Source organism: Leptodactylus fuscus, chromosome 2, assembly GCF_031893055.1.
Source record: "Leptodactylus fuscus isolate aLepFus1 chromosome 2, aLepFus1.hap2, whole genome shotgun sequence".
Lineage (NCBI taxonomy): Eukaryota > Metazoa > Chordata > Amphibia > Anura > Leptodactylidae > Leptodactylus > Leptodactylus fuscus.
The window spans coordinates 218,233,349-218,255,323 of record NC_134266.1 but is presented as its reverse complement, the minus strand read 5'-3'; the positions used below and the strand labels follow the sequence as shown (position 1 = coordinate 218,255,323).

At 42.3% G+C, this 21,975-nt stretch overlaps 1 protein-coding gene across 1 annotated transcript in view; it reads right to left on the bottom strand.

The window, feature by feature from the left end:
- Positions 1 to 10,750, bottom strand: part of SPATS2 (spermatogenesis associated serine rich 2) — a 59,171-nt gene extending 48,421 nt beyond the window's left edge. The window contains exon 1 of the mRNA XM_075265548.1: positions 10,665 to 10,750. The gene's annotated coding sequence lies outside the window, so the exon portion shown is untranslated. The remainder of the gene's footprint in view (positions 1 to 10,664) is intronic.
- Positions 10,751 to 21,975: the final 11,225 nt, after the last annotated feature.

Below are 21,975 nucleotides of genomic sequence, written 5' to 3'. Positions count from 1 at the left end.
CCCAGTCAAAGAACTTTCCCCTCATTTGCATATGAATAAAACTACAAATTACATGAAGATGGAGCCCCAAAGCTGAATAACAGAGGCATATTTGGAAACTGTAAAATCCTCTTCACAAGATAGTGGGATTAGTTTTATAACCCATCCCTTTTAAAGGTTTTTTTCTGAGAATATAATATTGTAATTTGTAATTATTTCAAATTCTAAGCTAAATATCTTTGTAAATATAAATTAAAAATTTAGTACATTTTTTTTTTTTTTTTAAAGAGGACCTTTCACCATTTTGCCCACAGGCAGTTCTATATACTGCCGGAAAGCGCACTGTCGGCTTTCCCGATCTGGGCCCAGTGTGAAGAGCTTACGGTCCGGTACTGTAGCTCTTCTATGGTCAGAAGGGCGTTTCTGACACTCCGTCAGAGACGTCCTTCACAGCACAGCCAATCTCGCTGTGCTGTGAGAGCCGGGGCGTTCCTCCGAGGAACGCCCCCTCCATCTGCTCGCAGTACTCGTCCATAGACGAGCATTATCAGGGAGGGAGGGGGGAGTTCCTCCCGGCTCTCACAGCACAGCGCGATTGGCTGTGCTGTGAAGAAGGATGTCTCTGACTGAGTGTCAGAAACGCCCTTCTGACCATAGAAGAGCTACGGTACCGGACAGTAAGCTCTTCACACTGGGCCCACATCGGGAAAGCCGACAGTGCGCTGAACTCAGCGCACTGTCAGCTTTCCGGCAGTATATAGAACTGCCTGTGGGCAAAATGGTGAAAGGTCCTCTTTAAATTTTCTGTCAGGCCAAGGCTCAGCATACCTGGCTGCAGGCAAAATGCGCTGCAGAAAAGACAGCGGCAGAAACGCTGCATTTCTCTGTAGACTTTTTGTCCCTATTATACCTATATGGAAATCGCCAGCATTTCCGTAGGTATAATTGACATACTGTGATTAACAAAAATACAACTTTTTGTATTTTTTAAATCGCATGTCCACTGCGGATACCTTTCTGCAATGTGTGAATGGTTAGCAATGTATACACCCTTTCTGTGGTCTGGGACTTGTCAGAAACCCGGCTGGGATTTCCCTTTTGTGGACAGTTTCATGCACAAGACTTTAACCCGGCCACAATAAGGAAATCATGGTGATACCTGTTACTACTGAGATGAGCAGGCAATATCTTTAAGACGCTACAACATTTTTTATATTTCCAAAAATGTTTAACTTTCAATTGTCGTCAAAGTATGGCTAAATTCATGGGAATACCCCTTTAAGGCATGGATCCATAATACTGTATAATCCAGAGACTTGAAATTGCAAATACTTCCAGGTATTCTGCTGTTATATTAGCAGATTATATATAGATTATCGAGTATGTGGAATACAAATACAAGTCGTAAACACTGACTTATTCAGCTCTTTTCTTCCTTCTTAAAGCGGCTGGGGGGGGGGGGGTAGTGAGAAGTTGTTCAGCCTTGAGCTCCCTCCACCCCTAAACTCCCATTCAATAAGCATGACTGGGAACACATCGCTCCTGTCTGACTGAGCAGGAAAGCTGAAACCGGAGGCACAGACTGCCCAGCTGCACAAAGAAGGCTTGTCTACCACTAGCCGGTCTACCTGAAAATAATCCCAGCTGTGTCACAAGGGCTAAGACAAGTTCAAAAGGAAAGCAACTTTCCTGTGCCTGCTATCTGCTGCAATGCCCAGCAGACTACAGAATATTTGCTATTGGCAGCCCAGAGAGGCTCTCCTAGTGGAAAGGATTAGCAAACCATGACAGCACTCAGTAGAAAAATATGGAGCTGAACAGCAGAAATCTTTTCCAGAGGAGTCTACGGCTGAGAGTCTTGGCAGCCGCCACTTCTTGTCTGCGTGGCAGTTTGCAGGATAGTCAGGAAGGAGCGAGGACTCCAATAAGAGTCTAACAGGTAGACAAACAGAGCGGCAGCAAAATGAGGAGGATTTACCTCAGGTCACACAAGAAATGAGGCTGACGCAGGGGCAGCCTTTTCCATTTTCTATGTCGTAATGGAAGAGGCTTGGAAGGCTTTGTAAAGGATCCAAATAATGAGCAGGAGACAGACAAGCGCAGTTATTACTGGATAGACCAGCTGGCTGCAAAAAACACCAGATTTCACCACTTACAAAAAATCTGCTCAATGAAAAGAGGCTAAGCCGAGGCCGTAAGAGTCCCACCAGCCAGAGCCACTAACCAGGGCGTCGCTCCTTACTACATACAACACACAGTAGAGCCCTCTGTCAGGGGTATTAGGCAGGAAAGGCTTCCTAACATACACCTCCATAGGAAAGCTTTGAGGTAGATCACTAATGATATAGGATAGCAATGTAAGGGTCAAAAGGATACTTAGGTGAATGAAGTCCTATATATATAAAATAAAATACTTTGGACGCTTACTGCTACCTTCTTCTATACGTATTACCATTCTGGTGCACGTACTTTCTATCATAATATACATTAATGGACATTAGATGATAAAGTGTCTGTTTTTTTAACTGATTTTTTAAAATATTTTTTTGTTCTGCTTTCTGAGCATACGCTAAAGAAAAAAAAATAAATCACAATAATAGCGGACAGAATATTAGCCATAGACAATGTTAAAAAATATCAGACAGTTCACATGTCATAAATCTGTTATTTTACAGCAGGCCTGTAATGGGTTTGGTGAAAATGTACACTGACTTGAAATCAATGGGATTTATTTAATAGATCTGTTAGCATCCATTAACGGTGTGAATCTTCCCTAAGGGTCCATTCACACGGAGGAAAATGGTGCTTTATTTGGTGCTGAATTTTCAGTGCTGAAAAAAAAAAAAAAAAAAAAAAAAAAGTCTCCCGCTACTGGAAAAAAAAGCTAGCGGAACCCATTGAAATCAATGGAAGGCTTTTAATTCAGCGCCAAATAAAGCGCCATTTTCCTCCGTGTGAATGGACCCTATGATTGGGGTAAAGAACACAGTTTTAATAAACTATTGCCATTATCTATCTTTATACTAGGTGCCCCATTATTCCACAGAAAATGGGCGACAAGTTTATGATGATTCCTACATGGTCAGATACTAATCCTTCTACAACCAAGCAATGAATCTTCTTCAACATCTGGTGCAGGATTTTCCTCAATTTTAACCGGAACCTGTCTGGTCGAAGTAGTACGCTAAACAAACCACTTTTCCTTATGGACCAGGGATTTCATCGGACACATCTATGGCAAATATGTGGCGAAGCCAAGGCTTCCCTAAATGTAAAGGTGTCTGGATTGCAGGTGCTAAAGGTATTAAGATTTTTTTTGTCTCTTCAATGCCGATGCAGACAGATTTACAAAAGGGCTATTTAGGGCACTAAACCCCCTGTCCATAAGAAGCTATGGGTGGGTTAGTGTCCCAAGTCGACCTTATGAGTTTCCTTTAAAAGGAGATCTGTCATCAGATTCAGAGCTGTACCAATTTGCTTTACTGCGCTCACTGGAAATAGTTTTTCTTCTTTGTACAAAATACAGAATGAACCGTGCGCAGGAATGGGCGAGACCCTGCTGAGAGATCCTCTCAAAGTAGGAAAACTATCCAAAGTTTTAGTTTAGGGTCAAGTATAAAAAAAACAAAACACTGCCATGCACCTCTTTCTATGTAACTGTACAGAATTTGGGATTTTATCAAAAAGTGAAAATGCGCCTTAGAATTTGAAGTATTTCTTCCAGATCGTCTAGTTAGTCGGCCAGATACTTGTAACAGTATTATATAACTATTAATACCAGCGACCTGCACATCGCATCTGAAGGAAATGTCTAACCTTTAGACCTCAAGCTGCTGAAAAGGCAAATTCCATAGTTTGTAGCAGCTACTGAAATGAAGCATTTTTTTATTTTTTAACTTTTGCCAAGCAGCAGCTTCTTGGGCGACAGGTCTGGACAAATCCTAGGGGCCAGGTAGTCAATGCAGCTAGATATCTGTGGCAGGCACAAGTTATAGAGTAGAAATATACCATACTGACCACAAATGGAAGAAACAACACAGACATAACCATGTTTTTACGGATAAGCAAGTCAAGCTGCAAGTGCACTAGGGGTGGGGCCTGGTCTGTAGGCACACCTAGTTAATTGGGCACCGCCCCATGCACTTGCAGTCTTCTTTGCATATCTATAAAAAATTGATCTCTGCATTGCTTCATCACTTTGTGGCTACATAGTTATGTTTCTGCTCTGATTAAAAGGACCAAACCCCTTTAAAGGCGTTCTTCGAACAGTCTTTTTAGACTTCAAATCAACCTAAAGAGACTCCCTTAATGAATATCAAGGTCACAGGCCCCAACAGGATGCTGAATATTGCTTCTCAACATTAGGCAATTATAAAAAAGTCATCAGTATAAAAATATTTTTAGGCGACTTGTCATTTGTTTCCATAAATTGTGAGAGGTATGACCATTTCCTATTGACAAGGAATCACCAGCAGCTCGGACCTCTCCTTGCCATGTAGTCCAGTATAATAGGATGTTCCACATCTCCCATAGCTTCTTCTGCTCTTTACACTCCAGATGTTACAAAGCAAGATTGAGTAATAATGTGGGCGAGGAACTCAACAGCCATAACTAAGTTTTATGGCAGCAAAGTTAGCGAGAGTAGTCACAGCCTTCCAGTCTAACCACCAATGTCACCATGACATTTACATTATATCTGCATACATTCTCTATAGCAGAACTGTGCTGGTCTTCCTATAGCACTTTTTGAAAAAGTCAATACAAAACCTACTGTGACACGATAGTGGTCCGTACCCAACTCTGTACTGTGAGAATAGCTAACTGGCAGGAACCTGCTTTATAATAGCAAATGGAAAAATAGATATACCGCCAAACCTCCAGGCAACCAAAACTGCATTGAAAAGTGGACTTCACAAAAAACATGGTCAAAATAAAAATCTGTCGCAGAAAACGTGGTCTGGGCGAGGGGGTGGTCTTTTGGCGAGCTTTTACTGTGTATATACACATTAGGACATTGGTCTCCAACCTGTTTTGAAATCTTAATAGAGTCCTTGGAGGGTCTGAGAGTACCCCATTGCACTTCAGCCTCATACTTACCTCCCAAGGACAGGACGTTGCATCACGAGACCTATGGTGTTTTTAATTAAGTTAAATGCAGTGGTAGATCAAATATATACTGCCATTCCATTCATTTCAAATAGAAGCTCCAGAGATAGCCAAGCCCTGTACTTTATACATTTATTTCCCTTTCGGTCTGTAGGACTGATGAAGATGTTGGTGTAAGCACAAGCCTACCTTGAGAAGTGCCGAAGCGGAATAGAGTGGCGGCCGACAACTGGAACCCCCATACATGTGAATAGGATGCTGCTGCAGTAACCCATAACCGCCGCTATAAACCAGACAGCGACTGAGCACTACAGTGTGTAAACCTTGTAAACAATGCTGGAAGTCATGGAAAAACTGCTAAAAACTGAGCCCTGCCAATCTAACAGTGATGTACTATCATATGAATAACCCCTTTAATCTAATATTTTTAATTACCCAGCAACTAAAAAAAAATAAATTCAGGACCGAAAAGAAAAGGCACCAGCAGCATATCTGTAAATGCACTGGCCTCCTGGCACCAAGGACTTGCTGATGCCATCTATACTTGTTATATTATAGTGTATATTTGCAATAGACTTCAGAAAGGCATGTGGCGGATATATGTGGCCAGGTAGATCCAGCTGGTGGTTCAACAATATCTAAAGAAAATCTATGGGCCAAGAAATGAATTGCACAAAGTGACACTGACACGGCCATCTCAGACACCTGGCTTTGACAAACCGTGAAAGTCGGTATAGCATCTCTCCCCAGCTGCTTCACAAAAACCTCTGAAACCAAATTCCTATTTGCATGCGTTTCCTTAAATAGCTGATCTGTAAACTGACTAATGGGTTTTCCCCCATGATGGAAAATATTTGCTTTACTAATATTTTCAGTGTCCAGACCAGGATAAATGGAAAGTTCTGGAGGCCCCATCATCACAATTACTCAATTTTGTCTGTCTTTCTGACACCGAGTGAAAAAACACCATCAGACCATGGATGGCTATCCATTGGAAACCCTTCCCCTAGGAAGCAAGAAGTTGAGACCGTAGACAGGACATTGAAGTTACATTCAATAACGGTATCACCAAAAAGGTAACAAAACAGTGTTTTCACACCAAAAGTGTACCGGCTGTTTCAGGTGACTTCAGGATAAGCGGTTACATGTGTGCACATGTACGATATATGATATCTGACCAATATACAACATGAAGCCTGAGGATGAAAAACTACTTAGATAAAATAATGCAGAATGATCAGGGAGAACTGAGATTAAAGGGGTAGTAGGAGAGATATCACAACTTAAGGATCTTTCAGTTCTCTGTATGGAATGGTCTCAACTTAGCTTGGTGTTGGTTGTACAGCCAAACCAACGCACGGAGGAAAGACCTCCAATATTGCTCCTTCTCACACTTGGGGTGAAGCAGTCGGTCACTGACAGTACTGCCCAGTGCTGTCACAGTCTCATACATGGGGTGGGATTTGTTCTCCCACATGGAGCTCACCATGGACAGTATCCTCCTGTCACCCACCACCTCTACTGGATCCAGGGGGCTCTCCAGGACAGAGCTGGTCCTTCTTATGAGCCTATTGAGTCTTTTCTATCTTTGGTTGATATGCTATGCCTCCAGCAGGCCACTCTGAAGAAGATGGCTGATGCCACTACAGAGTGGAAAAAGGCCCTAAGTAGCCCCTGGACTCCAAAAGCCCTCCGCCTCCTGAGCAGGTAGAGTCTGCTGTGACGTACAGTGCATTCAAGTGATCAGCGCAGTCCAGCTTACTATTGAGGAGCACACCCAGGTACTTATAGGTACCCTCCCTTCCTACTTTCTAAATTACATAATTAATCAAAAATATATATTTACCTATATCCCTGGGGTGGTCATGTGACCGCCCCAGGGACATTTTCTGATTATCCGGTAACGATCTGTTACCCCATTTCCAGAAATGAACTATCACTAATACTCCCCCATCTACTCCATCATACTTACCTATCTTCCTCCTTTTGTCGGAAATGGCTTCTCCTCCTTCCTTGACGTCCGCACGTGCAAGCGCAACAGAGTCAGAGTCCTGGTTGGCGCTAAGGCCAACACTCCATATCTATTGCGCAAGCTGGGAGCCTTTGCAATAGAGATGTATTGAAGACTACAGCATAGTACCAGCACTTCTGCATGCTGACAGTCACTAAAGAGGAGGAGCTGTTCCCCGCAAAAGGAAGTCTGGACAGGAAGAAGACAGGTAAAGTATAATGGGGTACAGGGGTGGGCAGAGTAAGCTGGGAAGGGCTAGCGGTGGAAGAAAGAGCTAGAGAGACAGGGAGGGGGAGTGAGAGGGAGATAGTGTGAGAGCAAACAACTACCAGAATGCATTGCATCAGCTACACCACATAAACAAATGCAAGAGATGCTAGGTACTCCCAGAGAAACCCAGAAATCACTCAAAACACTGCTAAAGGTATTGGGTGTATTCATTAACCTATTAATAGCACTAACAAACTTTTTTTTTTTTTTAATTATTTTTGCCTGAAAAACCCCTTTAAGGCTTTGTTCACATGTGTTGGAATCTTCCTAGCACAGTCTGTCTGAGATCATGGAAGAAAAAATCCTGCAAGCCCGACTTATTCTTCTGGCAATGTCAAGGTAAAAATAATGGTTACCCAACAAGTCCACTTATAGAATATGCAGTCCCTACGTGTCTATTCACTTGGCTTTAGGTGAGTCAAAACAGCCAAAGATAAGGCAAGTCAGCTTTTTTTGATGGCCATGAAAAATGTCCTGTCAAAAAAAAATAAATAAAAAAAATTAGACATGTGAATATACCCATAGATGCTCATGGTTTTAAAAAATGGCCGTCACGTCAGTTTTTCACAGTCATGTGACCAATGCCCAGAAGCTGCAGTCACATCGCTGACCCACTCTCTTATTCTGCAGTTTGGGTCTGATCTGTCCGCTGATCCCACAGTAATATGATAATCTGTCTCGCCTCTTGTGATTGATTTTAACAATGAATTTAGAGTAAATGATCATATAGGAGGCAGGGAGAAAAGAAGTGGCTCAAGTGGATTTTGTGCTAACATATATTACTAAGTTTCTTATGTTTACGCAGCCTATAAATTTATGATATGAGATTTATACAAAAAAAAATTGAAAGGCTGGGGACAGATGTGAAGAACAGGACAGGTTTATCACTGAACCCATTCATTCTACAGACAGAATTATTCAGGTGTCCCACGCCTTACAACCACCTAAGGCCATTGACACAGAACAATGGGAAGCGCTAACAAATCAACCTGCGGAAGCAAGAAAAGCAACAAAAGATATTATCATTTATCACTTACAAGATCTACTGTGCTTTCAAAAACTATAATCTGCTGATACATCATTATGTAGACACAAAGGTGGCGGAACACCGTCGCTGAACCGCTTCTCATCCTTTAGAGACTAGACCAGCATGCTGAAAATTCAGTATGTATTCACAATCAGTCAGTCAGTAAAACATGGTCCATTTGTTGGCTGCATTTCCCGAACTAACCACGACTGTGTGAATGGACCTCAATGCGTCCAAAGGAGCCATAAAGGAGTGGGCTCCCGACTATAACACTACTGCACTGAGCTCTAGCTGTTCAGAGCCCTGCTGCATCATCATAACTGACTATAATGCAACGCATTCCATTCACACATCAAGATTAGTTCAGCAAATACAGCCAAGACATGGTCCGTGTTTCGCAGAGGACTCATGCTAATCTGAATTGTATCATCAGAATTTTGCACAACACACACCAACAACTGTCCCCATGCCCAAATAACACGATATAAGTCAACCAACAGGATTAATAACCCTGGTAACACTGGAGATATTGAGGCCGATAGAGCAATATTTGCTCATCTCCTTTCTGGTTAGTGAAGTCCAGATTTTCAGTCCCTCATATTTACTAAGCTTGTTGTTTGCCGTGTCAGGTTGCACACCTAGTATATGAGCAAGACTTTATAGTGATAAAATGCACCAATCTGCCAAAGTAGTGATTTGAAATATACCAACAATGCTCTGCTAACTTTAAAATATCCCCGTCTAAAGAGGACCTTTCATCACCTCCACAAAATCTAGTCCTTAGCATCTATTAATAGTCGCTGCTCCACTGATTCCAGCACAGTTGCAATTTTCTCTCCAGTCCCCAACATTCCTGAGTAACAAGTGCAGTTAGTTTTGGTACCCGATATGCCATTTCAGCTCTGTAATGTCAGAAGGGGCACCATGGCCTGACATTTATTATAACACGTATCAGTTTTCCAGCACGAGTTATAGAGGAATTCTATGCCAGTTCCTGACTGGTGTAGATTTCTAGTCTGGCACACCACTGCGTGCTGGAGTCTCTGGATACTTCAGGTGTTCCCTGTGCCAGTTAGAGCCTTTAAGCCTGGCAAAGGAAACCTCATTTTTAAAAAATCTGCCCCACAGAGTTTTCATAGCTGGTTTTTCCCCAAGTTTGTGTTTAAGTAGCTTTAGATGTACCGTAATTTGGGAGTTTTATGTTTGTTTAATGACAGTAACCTCTATTACCAAATTGCCTGACCACTGTATAAGCAATGCTACATCCGATGCCGCCCCTGCTACCCCTTGTGTCACCCCCTCTACCTCATAGATTGTAAGCTCTTGTGAGCAGGGCCCTCAGCCCCATTGTATAGTGACTTTTTTTGTAATGTATCTTTTTGTCTGTATTTGAACCCTACAAATTGCTGCGGAATATGTTGGCGCTATATAAATAAAATGTATGATTCCTAGATATTGTCCCAGATATGTTCCCACAACCGTCAAACAATTACACTATGGGACATTCAGCTGATACGGATAAGTCTGCACCCCTGTATTCTGCAGGTACTGGAGGATACTATAGACTAGCAGCAGGGGACTAGTTATTTTCACTAGCAACTAGTCGCCTTTCAGACTGCCACAGCTCCCAGCTTCAGGATACCAGGGCGTCTCAGGAGGAGACATTTTGCAACATCTGGACAAGTCCATGACTAGAGGTCCTCAGACAAGTCCTATGAATGTTACAGGGCGGCAGTGCACAGACTGCACCTCAGCAGCAGGTAGTTTTACCCCGGGAGGGGGCAATTAGATGGAGAATTCCTGTAACATCCTTCAGGCCATAGCCCACATAGATAGTACTGTGTACAAAGCCTCGAGAGGGCCATCCAACCCCCCAGCAGGATGACAGAGCCCAGCAGCAGCACACCGTGGCCTGACACCTCGCCATAGTCCTGCCTCTCAGCATCCTGCGCGATCATGTCGTTGACTACTGCCTCGGGTCGGCTCCTACGACGCAACACCGCCACCCATAGGAGCAGGCTGCCGAGACCCGTGCACTGTATCCTGCCCTGCAGCATCTCCTGCCCGCCCTGCAGCATCCTTACAGCAGCCAGCACAATGGCCCGGTACACGGTGTGGCCACTAGTCAGACGCCGTATGCGGCCCTGCTGCGAACGCACGACTCAGGCCACAGCTCGGCACACAATTGAAATTCCGTGATTATCGGGAGAGCAGCTCTGCACAACCCGCGCCTCCCGCAACGTGCTCACCGCCCGACCTGTGCATACGTACCGTTACACGCCTGCGGGATGCTGAGCCTTGCCGACCACAGATCCAAGACTCCGGTGCCGGGTCCTCTGGAGCGGCCGAGCCACAGAATTCTCTAACTAGGGGGAGCAGTGGGCGGAGCTAGAGCAATGAGTAGGTGGAGAATAGACAACCAGCCAATAGGAAGGTCGCATTCCGATACGCGCAAGGGAGGCGTGGTCGACGAGCGAACAAAAAAAATAATCGTAGTCCCACGGGCAAATTTGAAAGAAAAGATGGGATTGGACCGTGTGTCCGGAAATGCACGAAGATTGCCGAGCGGAGACGGAGGGTGACGAAGATTACCGAGTGAGAGGGGTCAATTTTAGGGGAAATAACTGGAAGACTGGGCAATTTCCTACTAATGAAAGATGAATGTTGTGACGTACATGGCGCGATTCCTAGAGTTAGCTGCTGGGGGCGACACCTTATACATAAAGTCCTATAACTATTCTCTGTGAATGGGTTTCGCTGAGGCAAATAACGAGTGGGGCTTTCCCATTGGGAGTTCTATGTCATATTGGTTGGCTATGGCTTGTGTGACGTGTATATACGTGTCACATACAATGTGAGTGTCATTGTGTTGTCACTGCTGTCATGGTTATAGGTGTATAAGAGCTGAGAGCTCGGCCAAGTGTGCATGTGTTCTCCCTTAGGCTCGGGGTACACAGGGACTGTAGCTGCTACTCTTGTCACACAACCAAACACCACCATGACGCTTCTTTACTAATGTTAGCAAATGGAGTTACATCATTGTGACCCTGAGGATGCCACAGCTTCCGGGCTCAAAAAGATGGAGCATTGCTGGATTTTTGTACGAGTTAGTCGTAGTCTCAGTCCCCACCTGGTCACAATCATGTGACTTCTTACACTTACAGAGCAGCATGAAAAGTATGAGGAGAGAGGGGTCAGGGGCCTAACTAGCAAAAACTGGGCACCATAACAAACGTTTGACTTGGCCCCCCCCCTCCCCCTTCCAGTATTGGACCGGGTAGCCGTTGCACTGCACCGCCATCCAGTCACTCACTCCGCTCCGGATTAGGCCCAATGAATGGGCAAAGTTCGGGGGAGGGAGTGTCTTCTGGCCGAATCGCGAGGCGCCTTGGCCTGAAGAATAAGCACCTCGCTTCTTTTTTCCGGGAGCTGGAAGGAACAACTCCTGGGAAAAAAAACTCCTTAGCAGCTCCCATTGATTTCAATGGGAGCCGTGTTTTTGGTCAGGATTTTGAGGCGGACACAGCTAAATCCTGACCAAAATACCCTTACAGATAAAATCTGCTGTGGGAAGTGAAAAAAAAAATGCATACTCAATTGTCCCAGTTGCTCCGTTATTGTCCCACGCCTCCCGGTTCATTTGCTTCCGGGTCTATTCCGGCAATGTGTTTCAGTCACTGATTGGCCTCAGGGGTCCTCTTTTTAGTTTATGTAAACATAGGCTTTTGAAATGGATAAAGCAAAAAAAGTCTCTGTATGCAAAAATCCAACATAGTCTGCATCTTGATTTTGTTTTGCACACAGAACAATTGCAATATTTTTTGTACATTTGTGCAATGAAGGAAGTCTATCTTTGTATGTAGTATTACCAATTCATCCTGACTTCAAAGGCCAGCAGAGACACAGCTCTACAAGGCGAAGATAAAACATTCATCTGTCTTGGATGAAGATAAGATAAGATCCTTTAATAGTCCCACAGTGGGAAAATTTCAGTATGTTACAGCAGCATGGTAATACAGATACAGGATAATACACAGTAATATGTTACAGAAGTAGACACACATATGCTGAGAAGAGAAGATATACTAGGAGTCCATAGCAGCTAAGGAACAAAAGAGAAAGAAGGAAGATGTCATAATCATTAGTTCTCTGTGTGGAGTATTTTCGCTTGGTCTGATGTAGATTATACAGCCTGGTTGCGGTTGGAAGGAAGGACCTGCGATAGCGCTCCTTCTCACACTTGGGGTGGAGCAGACGGTCACTTACAGTGCTGCCAAGTCCCATCAAGGTCTCATACATGGGGTGGGATTTGTTCTCCCGCATGGAGGTCACCACAGACAGTATCCTTCTGTCACCCACCACCTGTACTGGGTCCAGGGGGCTCCCCAGGACAGAGCTGGCCCTTCTGATCAGCCTGTCAAGTCTATTTCTGTCCCTGGTTGATATACTGCTTCCCCAGCAGGCCACACGAAAAAGACATCTGAAGCAACCACAGAGTTGAAAAAGGCCCTAAGAAGTGGCCCCTGGACTCCGAAGGCCCTCAACCTTCTGAGCAGGTAGAGCCAGTGAGGTGTGGATAAGCACTATGATACCTTACAACTGATGACAAATCTTTCGGAGCAGCAAGGTCACTGGATGTGTACAATACCATCATAAAAGATCTTCCAAGCTCTATGGTACAAAAAGGACAGATGGTCAGTGATGATCCACTGGACACCAGAGGTTAAAGCGTTCCTGGTGAGACAGATGCCTCAAATGCAGGTCTAGGAGCGGTGCTGTCCCAAGTGGTAAATGGTGAGGAGCATCCAGTAATGTACCTGAGCAGGAAGCTGTCCTCCACTGAGAAAAATTATGCCATTGTAGAGAGGGAATGTTTGGCCATTAAGTGGGCGCTGGATGCCCTGAGGTATTACCTCCTGGGGAGAAAGTTTAAATTGATCACTGACCATGCTCCCCTTACATGGATGAAAATCAATAAGGACAGAAATGCTAGGGTTACCTGATGGTTCCTGTCTCAGCAAAATTTTGTGTTTGATGTAGAAGGAAATTATTGGGAAATGCAGATGCCCTGTCAAGGGTGCATTGTATGATGGCCACAAATGCCCAGCCCTCCAGTCTGGAGAAGAGGGGGGGGGGAATATGTAAGCCGATGGCTGGTCAGGTAATGGAGGGGGTGTACATCTTACCCAGACTACTCAGGTGGGTGAGATGAGAAAACTCTAGCAATGTTTGTTCTCAGCAGACAGCTTTCGTCTGCTGAGCATTTTGGTCATTCCACCCCCCTCCAGTCCACACTTTGGGGATGTACCGGCAGCGACTCAGCTGCAGAAAGTCTCCTCGTCAAGGAGGCTTAAGAAGCCAGCTCCAGCAGCAACACTTTGGCAGAGCTTGGCTGGACAGCAGACAGAGAGGTCCTATTTTTGGAGCTGTGTCCTGAATGATTCTACTGCCTTTTTGACTTCTGTTATCCTAGGTGAGGTAACCTGTTCTATGTTTAGTTAGAGCCTAGCCGGGCAGGTATTTATTTTTGTATTGTTTGTCGCTGCACTACCTTTTTTGAGTGAAAATAAAACTCTACTGTTGTTTTGGACTAAAGAAACTGGACTTGTGTGTCTATGCCACCCCACCTAGTAACCCCAGACCCTGACAATATATATATATATATATATATATATATATATATATATATATATATATATATATATATATACACATATATATATATATATGCATCCCCATACACAGAAATATAATAAAGATACGGGTGTCCGAAAAAATTAAACCATATAAATTTGATACCAAAACATAGAATACAGGTGATATGTCATTTTGGCTCAAGAGAGAACACCAAAAAAACAAAGCCCATAAGAAAGTTGTGCAAATAAAATTTTTTTCTCCAATTCCACCCCATTCTGATTTTTTTCCAGCTTCCTAGTACATTGTACCGATTAATAAATGGTACCATTATGAACAACAATTTATCCCGCAAACATTAAGCTCTAATATGGCTCTGAGAATAAAAAAATAACAAAATTATGGGGTTTGGAAGCCGAGGAGTCAAAATCGAAAAATTCATCCAGTGGTAAGGGGTTAAGCAAATAATTTATCTTGAAGAGACTACCGGTATATCACATTTTTTTATTCATTAAAGTCAGAGGAATAAAGCCTTTTTTCTAGCCTGTTTATATTTTCTGATTGCAGATATTTCATTCTAGTTTCTGTACCTGATCATAGGGGCAGCCATTGCACCCAAGCTTCTCCTCTGCACTGTGAAGAATATTTAGTAATATTCTTTACAGCAGAGTCATGGCCATAGGCAGCAATAATCTGTAGCCAATTTATTGAGGTCTATGGGATAGTTTTCTAGAAATGCATCTTGGAGGGAGAGTGACGTCATTTATAGTCAGTAGTGGATGCAATGATGGGTGTCATGTGCTGATATGCATAGATCTGTGATCTTCTATTGTAATACTGTCAGTGATGTAAAGGAGGTGACTGCTCCAAAGAAAAGAAAGCACATACAGAATTGGCAAGTGTCAGTCTATTGTTAAATTAGGATAAAAATGTCATTAAAAAGAAATAAGTTTAACATGAAAGAAGTTTAACCCTTTCCTGACTTTGGCCATACAATTACAGTAGAAGTGCATTATTTAAATATGGTGGCAGTTTAGGAGCTAAGTGTCCGCAATAGTCACTGTATCTCTGGATTGCTAAATTATACATTAACCTCTGCCCCCCCCAATCATAACCAAGATGCCATTTTGGGGTGAACCACCAGCTCCTGGAACAAGGTCCAAGGTCAGCGATCCATTGCATGGCCGCCAGGTGCCTATTGTAGTGTATAAGTTCTATCACAGGCTGTTCTAGACATCCTGTAATATAGTGGAACCTAAGTAATTTTACAAAGCATTGGCATACAAGTCATTCCCCAAAATGGCCTCACAAAAAGACACCTTATGCATCCCTACATAAAACCTACAGAGGTTTATATGGTTTTTAAGATAAATAAATTAAATAAATACATGAACATGATTTTGACTGTGCTTGTACTTATGTTTAACTGGCCCTTCACATCACATTTTGATCATCCATTTAACAGGTCCATTTTATGGATATAAAAAACTGATCTATGTCCTGTTTTTTTTTTTCTAGGAAAATTCAACATTTATGTATCCTAAATAAAAATTAACAGAATATAAGGTTTTTTTTTATTTAACAGTGACTGTGTAAATGTAAGGCACTTGCGTCCATTTTCATGTTTTTTTAACATCTGTTTTTTTGCAGATGTAAAACGGATCCGTTAAACAAATGACCATAAAGTGATGTGGATGGCCCCTAAAATGCATATGTTCATAATTCCACAAGATACTTCACACCTGTCCGGTACAGCCAGCAAGCTCTGTTCAAGCCAAGCAGAACCCTATTCTGTAGTGATGAGATGTGACAACTCTGGAGCATTGCTGTCTACGGATAGGTGCTTCTGGCTTGACAGATAACCTAGATCATGTCTTATGACAGGCTCTTCGTATACTTATTTCCAAGGTCTCACTACCAGTTGGATCTCCACAAGAAAAATCGAGAATTTATCTAGTCATTCAGGGATGCTGCAATTCCTGCGGTTACGACTTGACCTTCAAATACCCTATGCTGTAAAACTTTGCCAAATCCCATAACATGCTATGATATCAATGAATAACACTCAATTCTATGCGGTGGTCTCTTACTCCGAGGACTATGTGCAGCTCTGGAAGGCTCTGGTCTAGAAAGATGCTGCAATTGAAAAGCAAAGATGCTTTTCCATGTCCACTCCTGAATTATCATTTATGTTTTATGATATATTATCATCATATAGTACATTCTAATTGACATAAAGAATATTAATGAACTTTTAGATACTTTGCTGCAGCAGAAACGCAAAGGAAGATGTTGCATTTTACAATGCCAACAAAGTTAATGATATTTTGTTTAATCTCATCTACACATTACGGAAAAAATCTTTGGAAAACGCAATATGCTAATTTTAGCTTCAGAATAATGAGTGTTTCCCTATTTATTTAACAGGAGAAGTAAAAATGGAAAGGAAAAGGCAGCAAAAACTTAAGAAATGGAGTCTTGTGAGGGTGGCTCGGTAGAAGCAGTGATGTGGACAAAATCAGTCAGAGACAGGTACACAAATTGTACAGCAAAAACTGGTTTATTTAAAAACAGCAAAATAAATAAACCTTCACATTAGGCACAGGATAAGCAAAAGAAAATACAGCCTTATTAATTTCAGGCAAAAAATAACCTGCTCGTCTGAGCGCTAACTAAACTGAAAATACTAACTGTGCATGTGGCTTACTACCACTACCAAATTTAAGCTAAGGCCCCACGTAGCGAGTCACAGCAAAAAAGTGCTGTGGGAAAAGCCATGGTGGAAGTGCATTGCAATGTTTCTCGCAAAGCTTTTCACAGAAAGTCCCTAAGTCCCTAACATGTGGATGCCTTAATGTGTGTGTGTAGGAGAATATATTTATTTTTATACTTATTCTAGAGAAAGGGGGAGAGGTTTTGAATTTTTATGTATTTGTTTTGTATTTTGAACATTTTTTAAAGTTTTATATTACTATTTTATTTACTCCCTCTCAGAAACTTTAGGGTCTGTTCACACAGAGTTTTTTTGCAGGTGGATTTTGACGCGGAATCTGCTTCAAGATCCGCCTGCAAAAAAGGCTCCCATTCACTTCAATGGAACATATCCTTAAAGAGGACCTTTCAAGTCCAAAGGGCACATGCGGTGTAATATACTGCTAGAAAGCCGGAAGTGTGCTGAATTCAGCGCACTGTTGGCTTTCCTGTTCTGTGCCTCCTGTGCTGTTACCGTAGCTCATCAATGTCTAGAAGGGCGTTTCTGTCAGTCTGTCAGGAACTCCCCTCCTCACAGTAGTATCTATTGTGCGGTACTGTATGAGGGGGCGTTCCTTACCACCCAGCCATGACACTGAGCGATGAGGTACGCCCCCTCCCCTATCAGGAATAGTGACGCTGCTGTGAAGAAGGGCGTTCCTCAAGACTGTCAGAAAGGCCCTTCTGACAATGAAGAGCTACGGCAACGGCACCGATAGCTTTTCAGCAGGGGCACAGAATGGGAAAACCGATAGTGCGCTGAATGTATTATACCGCATGTGCCCTGAGGACGTGAAAGGTCCTCTTTAAACTGCAATCTGTGGTTTGCTTATTCTATGGATTACAATACTACTGTATTGCCGTCTATGGTAATATCAGTGTATTGCCACACGTGTAGCTTAGTGCTTCTTGACCCCTTTAAAGAGGTTGTCCAGTTTCATACAAATATTAATATGTTAATTATAATTTATATTTAGTTCTTATTATCTTACATACTTTCAGTATCAATTCTAGAACTAAATTTGCTCTCATTCATTCCGCTTACTTCCAGTGAATAAAAATCAGTTCATGGTCATGTGATATATGGTCCATGGTCATGTGATGGACACACAGGTGCACTGCTCGTTACCAGGCAGATGTCTGATTATTGTGCTGTGACTGTAACAAGCTGTGCACCTGTGTATTACATGACCATGGACTGTACATCATGTAACCATAGACTATACATCACATGACCATGGACTGATTTTTATCCACTAGAAGTAAATATTGAATGAAAGTAAGCAGAGTTCTAGAAAACCATGAGGAATTGATTCAGAAGATATATTGGAAAATTGTAGAGCTTTTCAATATACTGTCTCTTAATAATTGTCTGAAATTGGACAACCCCTTTAAGACCTTGATCTCTCCAAGTAGCAATAACTCCTACTCTTCATGAACTCGAAGGCACTTCATATCTGTACAGACACAGACACTGGCTGATGACTAGTTTGTGCCGCTTTCTATGTACTACCTTCTTTTGTGAAGAATGACTGAAGGGTTGTACAAAACCGCCCCTTTTCCCCTTATTCTACAGCTACTTCACATAGATTGTAAGCTCTTGTGATCACGTCCTGCACTATCTGCCATTCTGTAAAGTATGATTTTGTCTGTACATGTACAGTGTTGGCCAAACGTATTGGCACCCCTGCAATTCTGTCAGATAATACTCATTTTCTTCCAGAAAATGATTGCAATCACAAATTCTTTGGTATTATTATCTTCATTTAATTTGTCTTCAATGGAAAAACCACAAAAAGAATTGTCAAAAAGCCAAATTGGATATAATTCCACACCAAACATAAAAAGGGGTGGACAAAAGTATTGGCACTGTTTGAAAAATCATGTGATGCTTCTCTAATTTGTGTAATTAACAGCACCTGTTACTTACCTGAGGCACCTAACAGGTGGTGGCAATAACTAAATCACAATTTCAGCCAGTTGAAATGGATTAAAGTTGACTCAACCTCTGTCCTGTGTCCTTGTGTGTACCACATTGAGCATGGAGAAAAGAAAGAAGACCAAAGAACTGTCTGAGGACTAGAGAAGCAAAATTGTGAGGAAGCATGAGCAATCTCAAGGCTACAAGTCCATCTCCAAAGACCTGAATGTTCCTGTGTCTACCGTGCGCAGTGTCATCAAGAAGTTTAAAGCCCATGGCACTGTGGCTAACCTCCCTAGATGTGGACGGAAAAGAAAAATTCACGAGATCTTTCAACGCAAAATTGTGCAGATGGTGGATAAAGAACCTCAACTAACAACCAAACAAGTTCAAGCTGCCCTTCAATCTGAGGGTACAACAGTGTCAACCCATACTATCCTTCGGCATATGAATGAAAAGGGACTGTATGGAAGGATACCCAGGAAGACTTCTTACCCAGTTTGCCAAAACTTACCTGAGAAAGCCAAAAACGTTTTGGAAGAATGTTCTCTGGTCAGATGAGACAAAAGTAGAGCTTTTTGGGAAAAGGCATCAACATAGAGTTTACAGGGAAAAAAAAGAGGCCTTCAAAGAAAAGAACACGGTCCCTACAGTCAAACATGGTGGAGGTTCCCTGATGTTTTGGGGTTGCTTTGCTGCCTCTGGCACTGGACTGCCTGACCGTGTGCATGGCATTATGAAGTCTGAAGACTACCAACAAATTTTGCAGCATAATATAGGGCAAAGTGTGAGAAAGCTGGGTCTCCCTCAGAGGTCATGGGTCTTCCAGCAGGACAATGACCCAAAACACACTTCAAAAAGCACTAGAAAATGGTTTGAGAGAAAGCACTGGAGACTTCTAAAGTGGCCAGCAATGAGTCCAGACCTGAATCCCATAGAACACCTGTCAAGAGATCTCTTGATGGCAGTTTGGAGAAGGCCCCCTTCACATCTCAGGGACCTGGAGCAGTTTGCCAAAGAAGAATGGTCTAAAATTCCAGCAGAGCATTGTAAGAAACTCATTGCTGGTTACCGGAAGCGGTTGTTCGCAGTTATTTTGTCTAAAGGTTGTGCTACCAAGTATTAGGCTAAGGGTGCCAATACTTTTGTCCGGCCCATTTTTGGAGTTTTGTGTAAAATGATCAATGATTTGACTTTTTTTCATTCTCTTTTGTGTTTTTTCATTGCAAGCAAAATAAATGACAATATTAATACCAAAGAGTTTGTGCTTGCAATCATTTTCTGGAAGAACATGAGTATTATCTGACAGAAGTGCAGGGGTGCCAATACTTTTGGCCAACACTGTACCTCTGAGTTGTAAAGTGTAAAGTTGGCACTATATGCAGTAGTTAAAATTTGTTATTATTTTTACAATTCATGTAGAAACGAAAGACATACAAAATAATTATACAGGTATTTTTCCACGCTCCTCTCCCCTGAGGAACAAATAAGATCTTCAGTCTGTGAGTTGCACAAAGTTCCTGATTTTAATCAATAATTCTGCAGTGAAGACAAAGAATCATCTGAAATCGTCACTTTCTCCAGGCAGAACTCTCAGGAGACGCCGTAGTGCTTGATGAAACAAGAGGGTTGTTTCTACATAAGGATGACTTCTTGAGAAACTGCAGATAACATCCTGCTCTTTTTATCTGTTGCACTGCTGATATGTAAGCTCTGTGAAGAAGATGAGATATCCACAACTGCATTAAGACATTGACGCCAGAATTGATTGTTGTAATGTGACAAGTGTTCCCTTGAAAAGGAACATCAAAGGTTCATTCACAAGTGTATTAGCTCTTGGGTTTCAGCTGCTGAGGAAATTGAAGAATCTATTTTGTTCGGAAATAGCTCACTGTATAGCTCGTGAATGTATTATGTTGCCATTTTCTGTGCAATGGTTCAAGCATTTCATGAGCTCTGAACTAGAACTGTTTGGCCCTTTATTCACAAGTGTAAGGGCTATAACTCTTTATTTGTTGGGATAGCTCCTGAATTTTGCAGTGTTTATTCTTGTTAATAATTTTGTTTCTTTTCAGAATTTTTGGATTAATTGTATTAAAATAGTAACAAAAAAAATCTTCTTACATTGTAGCTATTTATATGGCAATAATATGTTATTATCCCGAAATAGAATTTTTATTAGTTGTTAGTTGTTGTCTGCCATCAATTTTGATATATTACATATCCAATTGATGCTTAGTTCACATCAGTGCTAGGTTTATGTTCTTCTGTTCCGTCACAGAACCAGAAGAACAGACAAATAAACCACAAAAATATCAGACGCCGACGGAGCTTGAAAGACCCTTTGACTATAAAGGGGTCTTTTGGATGTCTGTTCTGTTAAATTGCAGTTGCCAGGTGAAATAGTTGGGATTGCAGGACTTTTCTGTCTGGCAATTTTTAGTCGGATCTGCATAGGATTGACACCCAGTGCGGATATGAACTTAGCCTTAGGCCCAGTGCAGATATGAACTCACTGTGGATATGAACTCAGCCTTAGGCCCCTTGCAGACGAACGTGGCTGTGCTCCGTGTACTAACAATGTATTTCACAGATAGCACACTGACCAATTCATTTCTACGGGCCTTGTACACATAACATTGAATTACACGGTCACGTGTGTGGGCCGATAGTCTGTGCTGCAAAATATAGATTATGGGGATATTAGGGAGAGACCACCATGTAGGTGTGTGGAGTCTTATAAAGCCATTTTTGCTCCACTGTGGAGGATTATGGGAAGAATATGCAAATGTGTTTCCCAGCATGTTCTTCCCATAATCCCCTACATGGTGGTCTCTCCCTAAGGAGTGACAATATCCCCATAATCTGGTCGAGAAGTCTCTCACCTCTGCCAAGTGAGTTCTCCCTAGACTGTGCTGATGAGATCCAATCAGATCGAAACGGCGCCGTCTACAGTTGGGATGATACTGACTTTGCAAAATCCTGCATCATTGCAATTAAAGGCTTGTTGAAAAGTCAGGCATGATGTTCAAGGGAGCTGCTTCCAATAGAGGGCAGCATACAGAGACGGTGTTTCCCTATTTACATCCTGGGAAACACATTTGCATATTCTTCTGCAAAATATAGAACAGGTCCTATTCCTTTTCTATTTTGTGACCCTTTATTCTGTGGCTCCTATTCATTTAATGAAAGGGGTCGTGGAAACATTCACAGCTGGCCGAAAGCAGGTATTAGGGCATTAAAGTTTTCAATTAGGTGAGTGGTGTATGTTTTATG